This window comes from Chelonia mydas, chromosome 9 (genome assembly GCF_015237465.2).
Source record: "Chelonia mydas isolate rCheMyd1 chromosome 9, rCheMyd1.pri.v2, whole genome shotgun sequence".
NCBI classification, from domain to species: Eukaryota; Metazoa; Chordata; order Testudines; family Cheloniidae; genus Chelonia; species Chelonia mydas.
Window position 1 is genome coordinate 78,323,974 of NC_057855.1, and position 10,133 is coordinate 78,334,106.

Sequence of the window (10,133 nt, forward strand, 5' to 3'; positions counted from 1 at the left end):
CTACATAAAAATTATTCCTACATTACCAGGAACATGGTGTTCACATCACTCCACCACTGCAAAATACAACCTGCACAGCTTGTGCCGGACCCTCTACTCAGTTTGTTTCTCACAGGGGCCAAAGGCTCATTCAAGAATGAGCTAGACAAGCCTTAACTCTTAGGTAAGCCTGGTACAATGTCCGCACAATGTAGTGTCCCAGAACCGTATCTTTGGTAATGGCCACACTGCACAGAGTAAGCATAAATCAGGAGAAGGCATGTAAAGATGGCTTAAAGCTCTCCGTTGCATTGCCCTGACCCTGCTACTGCTCTGTCCATGCCTTCCTCCCTGTGCAGTGAGAGCAACTTAGTCTGTAAAGGTTACAAAGGGCCTTTGTAACCCTGAAACTATAACCCAAGATCAGAATGACGTACCTGAGTCCCATCCATATCTTAGGAATTGCCAGACTGGATCAGACCCAAGGTCCATCAAACCTAATTCCTCTCTCCAGTATGGTCAGTACAAGATGCTTTGGGGGAAGGTATCAGAATCCTCAAGTAGGCAGATGTGGGATAATCCGTTCCTTCCCCTCCTTCCTCCACCCCACACCTCACCTGCTTTTATCCTGATCTCTAGCAGTTAGAGATTGGTTTAAACCCTGAAGCAAGAGGTTAACAACAAAAGTTTGGAAGGGATATTTAATTGAACCACTAAAAGAGCCATCTGCAAGGAATGAGAATGAAAAGGTCACAGTTGTTTGAAGGAAGAAAAGAGAGGAGACCATGATCAGCTCTGTTTAAAGGCGTGAGACGGATCAAAAAGAATAAGAATACAGAAGGGCCCGTTTGATTTAACATCAGCAGCCTTGGTCAGGACAGGTTCAGCAGAATCTGGACTGGAGTCACAGAAGGGAGAGGAGATGAATCACAGATGCTGCCCTGAGCCTAGCATGTTCAAAGAGGTTTTCACTTAGTTACCAGATGGAGAGACAATGTCATTGCTGGATCCATGAGCATTCACAAAGCAGTGCATCTGAGGAATGAACTTGGGGAGGGATGACAAAATGGAGACAGGATTCCTTCTTGTATCTTTAGTCTCCACTACTAGTCAGGCCTTGTATGGTTAAGTAAATGCTCTGGGAACAGATCTCAAGTGATGAGGCAGGTGGAAGGTAAGTTATGCTACCAGTTTGTTACTACTAGTAGTGTTTATTAATGAACTTTAGCTCTTCTGCACAGAGGTGGACCAAGTTGGTAGGGTAGAGATCTGGATCAGGTTTAGACCTCCAGCTTCCTAAGACCTTTGTGCTAGTGCATTTTGCATTATTGGTAACACTGGAGAGATCTTTCTCTAGGCAGGTCGTAGGGCGGGTGGGGGGGGGAGGTGCCAGGTGATGTCAATGAAACCAATTATATTGGGGCTCAGCCAGCGAGACCCATCCCCACTCAGTAACCTTCTGCAGGGAACAATAAGCCAAGAGCAGTTGGGCTTCCCCTCCTAAGTCAAAGGAAAGTTCAGTTTCACACAGAACATTTCCCTAGGGTCACCCTAAGGAAGAACAAAATTAGGCAACCAAATATTAGCAGAAAGGCAATCATCCACCTCTTGTTCTGCACTTTGTACCAGCCAGTGCAAAGATTACTGCCTGAAAGACTTGCATCAGTTAAAACACACACAAAAGACCTCCTGCTACTACAGACCTGCTTATAGACTTAAAAGAAAATTTTCATTCCACAATTATGTGATTTTATTTTGTGTTAACGCTCATTCAAGTCAATGTCTAGGAGGATTAGTGAGAACGTTATGTACCTGGTTATGGCTCTATTTAATAAAAGTGGTATTGTAATTCAAATGCATTTGCATCTATTACTACGATGTCTCTTCTTCAAAAGGAATCAAGATTATTAGTATTTCAAATCTGTTTCATGCAGTCTGTTATACAGATGAGACCGGTTACATTTGTAAACCCATTTATCATAGTTCATTTGAAAAATAAGCTGCTAAATGTGCTTTGAATCAGGTTGGCAGCAAGTATCCAGAAATGACCGTCCGAGTGTTTTCTGCAGTGGTCTTGTTGGGTGGAGTGGGATGAGGGTAAGAGGGAAATTGCCATCCAGGTCCCGTGGTCCGCAGTACACATTAAACCCTCCCCCTTACACTGCCTGTTGGGCATCTCAACCCAGTGTCCAAGGGCTGGACAGGTTGTACATACCGACTCTCCTGGCACACCTGTTCCCCTGGGGAAGCTAGCTCTGCTGCTCCTTGTGTTGTACCTGAGGTGTGGGTAAAAGAGGGCTTCGGCCTGTATGGTTGCCATGCTGACACTTTCCTGCAGCATTGTGCCAACAGGGGTGTAGTCACATTGGATTTCCACCCGTAGAAACTTGGTCTAGTTCTTCCAGCTCTAGACACAGAAGCAGTTGCTTATATGATCCCTTAGTTGTGCTGCGATAAGGCACTATACAAATCTACAACAAAGAAAATGGTCCCTTCCCCAGAAAGCTTACATTCTAGAGGAGACAACAGGCATGGAGAGTACAGTGTCCCTGACACAAATATCATGGTGTTAGCTACAGTGAGGAACCAGAATTTGGGATCTTGTCCCCTGGTGCAGTTGCTGGCCACAGTGGATTTCATGCCATGTTTGCAAAGGTCTCACAATATACAGTAATACTTCGTTCACCTTGACCATCTTCTAGCTAAGGATCTCAAAGCATTTTAAAGACATTAAAGTACTGAGCCTCACAACATCTATGGAAGGCCAGTAAATGTTATTCCCATTATGCAGGGGAGGAAATTGAGGCACACAGGGGCAAAGCCCCAGGTCTTCAAAGGCATTTAGGTGCCTAACTCCCATTGAATGTCCATTTTTGAGGATCTGAGCTAAAGAGACTTGCTCCAAGGTTATACATGACATCTTTGGCAAAGCCAAGAATAGAACTGACTTCAATCTCTTGCCTCAATCACAAAATGATCCTATGTCAAAAGCTCTCCCTGCTCAGTATCCTGTCTTCTGCAGTCTGCATTCATTCATATTCAGTTGAGTTTATTTGGTTTGTGAAAGTTTTTTCCTTTTCCATATAGAAGTGGTAGAGCTAGCATAGTCTTTCAATACAGATTCTGTTTCCTCCTTGATTAAATGGCTCCTCTGTCTGACAGATATAAAAATCTCTTCTCTTCTATGATATTCCTATTTCATCTATTATGTCAGTTACACTCTAAAATATTGAATTTAAAGAACCTGGAATTGTTTCTCACAGCAGTGACTGATGTGAGATTGCCTGCTGCAAAATTTTTTTGGCAGGAAAATGCAGTATAATTTCTTGAGGTGAAGGCTATAGGGAGAGAAGATTCTGGGGTTCTTCTTGGGGAGACAAATTTGGAGTGATCTTTTCCCCACTCTCCCATCCTTTGTGGGTTTTTTAAGGATCCACACCAGTTATGCTGATGGTTCTAAAATATTTCATTCTGTGGACCATTAAGTGAGAGACACTCTTCTTGGGTACCTCCTTCCTTGCATCAGTCCAATCCCTGACTGCTTTACACCTAAAATATTGTCTCCCCCCTTTTGGCCCATGTGATGATCCAATATTCAGGGCCTTGCTAGGTTGTTTTTGTTAGGAAGAGGAATCGATTGGGATTTCACTGGTGCAATCCTGTATATTTACCGAAAATATACTCAAAGTCCTGTTTCCCTGAGCACAGAACAAACAGGTGCCAGTTTCCTTCTTTAAAAAGTCTGCCTTTGCAGTGAGTTCTGTGCCCAAAAGAAGCTCTGTCTTTCTGCTTCCTCTCAGGACTATACTCATGACGATTGCTTTTCTGACTTTCTGCTTTTTGTGAAACGCACGCGCGCACACACACACACACACACAACTGCAACCATAAGAGAAGTTATACAAAGAGACAGATTTTGAAATGAAAATAGTATGACTGAAGTCAAAGTCTATGTTGTGGCTGATAAACTCCAGGAAGCATGACTTTGCTGGGTTGGACACAAATAGCGGATGAATCAAGGGGAGATGGTAAACATAGTGTGGTAGGAAAGAGACCCAAGAAAAGCTGAGGAATTGATAGAGGGGTTGCATCAAAGAAGAAAGGAAGCAGGTGGACCTTAGTGCTGCCTTAGACAGATAAAGATGCTTGCATGATGACCTGACCCCAGTTGTTGGGAAGAAGTTGATGAATGTGGATGAGCCAGACGTTCAGAATGTTTGAACATTGTTTTGGGTTGTTTTCTTTTGTTTGTTTGTTTTTGTTTTACTGCAAAAACCAATGAAAACCCTGGAGTTAGTCCAATAAAAGATATTATCTCCCCACCTTGTCTCTCTAAAAACCCTGGAGAAAGACACTATTCTTTATGAAGAATGTGACGGTTTTGGAGTTTTAGCTAAAGGCATTAGTGAAATAGATCAAATCAAAGTGAGAAAGGTTGTAAAAACAACAAATCACTTTAAAATGTCCAAACCAATATCTCAAAGTTGATGTTCTAACTTCAGATTTGATGGAAAATCTTCTGTCATGACATCATGGGATATACCAAGCGTAAAAGAATTTGTGTTGTGATTAAACCATCTTAAGTACAGGAAAGTGACTAATCTCTCCATCCTAACATTGTTTGTGTTGGGGAAACATCTTCATTTTGACAGAAGATGTGTATGGCACTATAGTGGTATGGGGGTTGTCCCTGCCCCTCTGGGTCGGAGGAAGGCTACACTGCTTCACTACGTCATTGTGGCCTCCATCTACTATCAGGGGAATTAGCGTTAGGTGTTAGCATCCTGACCAGTCTAACGGGCTAAGCAGCCAACCATCTATAGCCCTCAGGCCCTTCAAGCAGAGGCTGCACACAGCTTAATCTATGGTCTCTGTGCCCTTGTGGCAGGGCTCAGAGCCCACACAATAGCTCCAGACCCTTCAGCCAGGGGCAGAGCGAACACAGTAGTCCATTAGCGCTGGCCTCTGGAGGCAGAGACAGAGCGAACCCCGCAGTCAGTCAGTTCTAGGCTCTAGTTGCAGGGCCAGAGCAAACCCAGGAGTCAATCAGGCCTGGTCTCTTGGTGCAGAAACAGAGCAAACTCCAGTAGCCAATTAGCCCTTGTCTCTTAATGCAGAGTCAGGCCAAAGCCAAGAGTCAATTAGCCCTGGTCTCTGAATGCAGAGACAAGGCAAAGTCAGTAGGCAATTAGCTCTGGGTTTGGGTTGCAGAGCCAGAGCAAACCCAGTAGTCAGTTGGCTCTAATCTCTGGGGTGGCAAATAGGGACCAGGCCCGCTCTACTCCACCAGACCCCAACCCAGGGCCCTAACAGTGGCAGAGTGGTTAGCCACTGGGTTAGCAGGGATCCAGCCGCAACACGCCGACCGTGCCTCAGGCAGAAATACAGCCCGACTGAGGTCGGCTCTCCCTGGGCTACTTCCTCCCCTTGGATGTACCTGCACCAGCATGGCGTCCTCTGCCTCTTCAGGGTAGGTGGCCAGCGGCAGTCCCAGCAGGTCTGGGCAGAAGCAGGTTCCCCGGTGGGCAAGGCATAGCTGGGCTCAGCGGCCAGGAGCAAGCAGGGTCCGTCTTCCTCCATCAGTCACACTGCTCCAACTGAGCGGGAGGCCCCGCCCTTCATGCTTCCTGTTCTGATGATGTACTTCCGGTGGGAGGAGCGAGGCAGGCTTGGCTCCGCCACTTGGGCACAGAGGGTGGTTTGGGGATTTATGCAGATTTATGGGGATTTATGCAGATGCCAAATCCTTTCATTACATATGTGCAAATTTCTCCATGGCAGAAAGAAACCAAATGGAAATGTCTTCAGAGTAGCGGGCGGAAAAGTACTACAGACATACCACTCCTTCTGCAAATACATACCACTGGATTGACAAGCCCCTAAACACAAGCCCTCACATAACCGTTTATGGGAGGTCCAGAGCCAAAGACCAAAGCTCTCTGTTCTCTGAAATGGGACAATGCCCCAACACACTTTGAATGGCAGTACAGTGTGACATGGCTGAGCATGGTGCAGACACAGAGTGAATGTGGTGCTTTCACTTTTGTATTTGCATAGTTTTCACTGAGATTGAAAGCGCAGAATCTTCAAACTGTTTCCAAAAATATTCTTAAGCTTTTCCAATTTCTTCCTATCACTTCAATACTTCAAAGAAGCAGCAGATATGCAAAGAGAAGGTGTCTTTTTAACAATCTTTTAGTGTAAGGAATGGGCAGAGGCACTGGTAGGGTGCTCAGCACAGAGGACTAGAGAATCCTGTGCTACCATTACTGTTAGTGCACCAACTGGCCTGTATCCTCTGTCCTGCAGTAGTTGTGCGGCCTTATTAATCATCAGCCAGGAGATCTGAGTTTATAATTCCTCTGTTGGCAGGAGTTGTTCTAAATGCAGCTTCTTCCACCAGTTATTTCCCTGCTGGGCTATCAATCTTAGGAAGGATTACGGATGTGTGGGGTGTAGGATAACTCCAGTGACAGCCGTGTTATTACTCACAGTTGAGAAGACCATTGACAGCCTCTTTGGCTGTTGTTGCTGTCTGATCATCTGGGGCAGGGGTTAGGTTCAATGAAAGTCAAAATGTGGTGGTTCTGTTTTGTAACTGATAGTGGCAGCAGCTAGTATTTGCCCTGGAGAGTGACTGCAGGGAGAGGTGATCATCTAGAGCTGAATGGGAATTTTTCTATGAAGTGGCTGTCCTTCATCAGAAAATGCCAATTCATCGAAAGCCATTCTTTCTCATCAATGTACTGGTTTTAACACTTCTTGGAAGATTTCTCCTTTTGCGAGAGTAAAGAGAGACACACCCTAGTATCCACAGTAGTTCAGTGGTTAGGGAACTCACTTGGATGCAGAATTAAACCAAATATCAAAAACGCAGTTTTTCACAAGTCAGCCCTGATGTGTGATCTGCCTTTTTTTTTTTTTTGAAAACTCAGAAAAAGTTTCTCCTCTGTTCACCAGCTCTCACACTGCTCTGCAGGAATTCAAACAATATCTTCTACCAGACATTGGAATAAAGTAGCCTGGACAGTAGGCAGTAACTCAGAGGTTAATAATACATGGATCACAGCCTAAAGGCGCTTACATCTGACCTGACTTCTAAAACAGGCAAGTGGTGTCTGAATATTTCTACAGTGTGGCAGTGGAAAATGTTGCTGCACTGTTGGGCTGTTTAGGCAGTGTTGTTGCAGCTGTTGGTCCCAGGATATCAGAGAGACAAGATGGGTGAGGTAATATGGTTTATTGGACCAATGTCAACAGAAGTAATGATATTCGCTCACCCACCTTGTCTCTCTAAAGTGTTAGGCTGAAAGATTTTGACCAAATTTAACAATCTGATTAGAAATGTTTTATGTATTTTAAATATTTTTAATCCCTCTCTTCTAAAAAAGGAAGTTCAGAGCTCCCCACAAATGAGTCTTTAGCCTCTTTTCTACCAGAAGTTGAAAAAAAAAATCAGTAAGTATGGATAAACTGTCCCTTTTTCTTTCTCTCTCTCTCTCACAAACACACTCTGCCTATCAATATACAACCATTAGGTTGTGTTTGTGTGATCTACAGTGGTTTGTGTGCTGCTGCTGCTGCAGAGTAGTCCCAGTTCTCATGCCTCAGGATATGACTAACACCCAACACACTCCATGGTAGTTACTCCTATCCTGCACCAGGAGAATGTGAGGATGCCCCTTCTGCTATTCACAATGCTGCTTGTCACAGCCATAGAAGAAATGTGTTATCTTCTGAGCCAAGGACCTGCTGTCTTCTTAGCCAAAGCCCACTGAAGTGAATGAGTCTTTTCAGGCTGCAAATGAAGGAAAAATAAGTTTTTGGCAAATGCCAGAAGAGGAAAAAACACCAATGAAGGAAGCAATGCTATTTTCAGGCTTCTTACATGGCTTTACAAACACTGTAGAACAGATCTATTAGGCAGTGCATTACAAACAAAATAGAAAGGTCCTTACAGGAGAGATTACTGTCTTGTTACTGTCTAAGTTATTTTATCTAAGTTACTTATTACTACACACTGCAATCTGCTCATCATTGGACTTCCCTAACATCACTGTTTCTAGGTTTTCAAAAGTAGAAGGTGCAATCTTGAAGAGCTACTTTTATACTCCTGGGCTTCTGCCAGAGTTGCGAGAGATTACATTGATTTGACAGCACATTTCACACTATCCTGTACTATTAAAATTTTGTCAACTGTAGAGGCTCTACTACAGCACATGCATTGTTAGCTCTGTATCTAGAATACCAGTTGCCACGTTGGTTAGCTTGGCCAGTTTCTCTCCTGTACCAAGTTTAGTCTGAGCAGGGGAGGCATTTCGAAACTGGTTATGGCTCTCTGGTTATTATTTTTTACCCAGCGCTGGTTTCATGTTAGACCAGTCCGAGCCTGAGGGTCCATGTGCCTGCTGGAGATTGCTAAAACACATCAGTCTGGTCACTCCTCCATCCTTTGCACCCCTGACATGCCAGAGCCATGGGGAGGGTGGTAGAGGAACTGGCTATGCTGGCTTTATGCCTCATGGGGACTCCCCATACTAGGGGTTTACCTTAGGTCTCCACTCCCTTCATGGTGCCTGAATGGTGCAAAGGGAGCAGACCAAGGAGTCTGCCCTGCTGTCTCAAGGCTGTTTTCATAACTGATTATAACCCTTCTTCTCACTGTTCAGAACAATCCCTCAGAAGCCTGAACCTGATGTTTGTTGCCTGATTGAAATCTTGTTTGTCTTGTATCATATAGGCACACTAGTTTGATATTGTAGGGTGACTAGATTGTGCACAATGGGTTTGGTTTGCCTAAGAGTGGATGAAAACTGCAGAGTGAGTTTCACTGCTGCAGATCAGTAACATAACTTCTTGGGAGCAGGGTTTTTGTTTCTCTAATAGAGGCTGACCTCCTAGTAAACCGTATTCTCTTCTTGGAAAAGAAATGTGGAATCCCAACTCTGAACTTCCTGAAAGGTCAGATTCAGTTCCTGACCCAAACATCACCCCTTGAGCCTATCATTAGTTGTATCCTGAAAAGTGCCCTAAAACTTGACAGACACATGCCTTGCACCAAATTCAGACCTAAAGTCAGTGGAGATACATCCCATAAATCACTGCATTTCGTGGATTTAGAATGTGTCCCCTGCACTCTCACCGAGTGGGAACTTTGACCATGTTGTTACCTAAGTGCTATTTCCAAGTAAATTATTACTTATTTCTAGAGGGCCAGCTCTCTGTGAGGTGTTTTACAGACAAGGCCCTGCAGTCCAGATAGATAACATACAACTTTATTGCAGGGAAGAATAGGCTTTATAGGCCTTTTTGGAAGATGTGCATTTTGAGGAGGCTTAGCAGACTTTGTTGTAAAAGGTGTTCCAGCAATAGATGAGAATGGAAAAGGTATACATAGAGGGTAGTGGGACATGGCATGTCTATTCCAAACCAAGTAAGAGATGGCATACTCCTGGACCCACTTGAAAGTAGCTTGTTGTGGATGGTTATCATGACCAAAAGTTTCAAACTGAGTATCCAGAAAGCTGGCTACTTACTCAAAGCCAATCTAAACAATATAAACCATAAGTCTGCAAAATCGGTCTGGAAGTTTCACAAGAACAGGCTTTCTGCCACATTTACACATACATCCTACTTCCAGTGGGACATGGAATACTCAGAAGGAGTCCTCAAGGTATTTTGGCCCATCCACTCCTGGATGGGACCAGAAAGAGTAGTGGGTGGACAGAATGAAGGACAGAAAATAGGAACAATAACTTTCTAAAAACTTTACAGGGCTTCATGCAGTTTGGGGGCTGATATTTAGTCTATCAGACCCATACAAATAACCTACAAAAATATCCTGATTAGAGTGCTGAGTAGTACTTGCCATATAAGAAAAGGTAGTTAGTCATATTCTTTTAATAAGTCTATTCAGGTCACTGTGGCATGTGAGTCACTTCCAGCCCTTGGAGATGTCTGAAAGATCCCTTTGCCAGGAAAGTCTATAACTGGTAGAAGAACAGAAATTGTTATAGGTGGACTTCCAAGCATGCTAGAGTCAAATAAAATGGAGCTGATTAGCTCTGGCTAAATGACTTGCAGCTGGTGGTTCATTGTTTTCTTTGCAAGAGTCGTCATCAACGGGGAGCTACAATGAATGCGGCTTTATTATG